At 32.0% G+C, this 1,260-nt stretch overlaps 1 non-coding gene across 1 annotated transcript; it reads left to right on the forward strand.

The window, feature by feature from the left end:
- Nucleotides 1–973: 973 nt before the first annotated feature.
- Nucleotides 974–1,045, forward strand: Trnae-cuc (transfer RNA glutamic acid (anticodon CUC)). The gene has a single exon. It is a non-coding gene; the product is annotated as a tRNA-Glu (tRNA).
- Nucleotides 1,046–1,260: the final 215 nt, after the last annotated feature.

A 1,260-nucleotide genomic window follows, 5' to 3' on the forward strand; every position in this document is an offset into this window, starting at 1 on the left:
TTTGTTGAAAATATTTTTGTAAGAAAAATAGGTATTTTCTGTCTTCTACAAATGCAAAAAAAAAAAAAAAAAAAAAAAAAAAAAAAAAAAAAATCAAGTAAAGTATATAGAATTAAAAATTTCCATTTTGTGAGCCTGTACATTAGCATGTCTGTTTACACTAAATACATCTCCTACATGGAATTCAAATCATTCATTTGAAACTACCAATGATGCTTTTAATCTAAGAATTTATCAAAACGATTTCAGAATGCTGCAACTTTTTATCTGTTTATTATCTGTTGAATTATGTTTCTAAGTGATTTACGTTACATTTGATTCGTGTTTGTTGTGACCACAGCCAAATTTTTCTGTTAGAAATTAATGTTTAATATAATATTTTAACAATTTTTTTTTTTTCATTAAAAGTTGACAAATAGTGTAGGGTTTCACATAGTAAAGAGTTTGCTTTAGATGCCCCCCCCCCCCTCACTTTTTGTTACTGCAAGGCTTAGGACAGTTAATTTAGATTTTTTTTTTTTTTTTTTTTTGGTCAGATTATTTTGGGAAGTTCCCCCCCCCCCCCCTTTTGACAGTGTGCGTAACACATGGTCTACCCAAAGTTGTCGTTCCTTTCATTTCTTACCCAGAGTTGTCGTTCATGTTCAACTCAACATTCGGCCTAATCTTACATTCTTTAAATATAAAGAAATGTGTAGATCTTCATTGGATTCGAAATAAATATGCGGCAGCGATTAATATGCGGAAAACATTTTTAACGTTATATTGGGGAAAGTAGTTTGGAAATATCACCAATTTCCCCCGTAATAATAAAAGCAATCATCATTCGTTATCATTCGCTATTTATTATTATTTTTTTTAAAAACCAATTTAGTTTGTTAGGGTGGGATGGTAATATACCCCCCCCCCCCCCCAAAAAAAATTGACATATAGATTATGCTTATAAATAAATAAACTGTTTATCTTGGCATATTCCCAGGTAGTCTAGTGGTTAGGATTCCGCGCTCTCACCGCGGCGGCCGGGGTTCGATTCCCCGTCTGGGAAGCATTTTTTTTTTTATTCAATCATTCCTCTCCCAAGAAATAGCATTCCAAACCAAAATGAAAGTTGAGCTCCTGAAACAAAACATATATATATATATATACTCTTTGGTATACATGTATTTCAATGTGTGATCCAAAGAGAGAACAGAAGCGTAACAATCAAAATAAAAAGGATCTAATGAAGCTTTGATTTTAATCAGACTGCTTCCATGTAAT

This window comes from Saccostrea echinata, unplaced genomic scaffold, assembly GCF_033153115.1.
Source record: "Saccostrea echinata isolate AGI-Se365-2 ecotype Australia unplaced genomic scaffold, CSIRO_AGI_Sech_v1 ptg000054l, whole genome shotgun sequence".
In the NCBI taxonomy this organism is placed as follows: domain Eukaryota; kingdom Metazoa; phylum Mollusca; class Bivalvia; order Ostreida; family Ostreidae; genus Saccostrea; species Saccostrea echinata.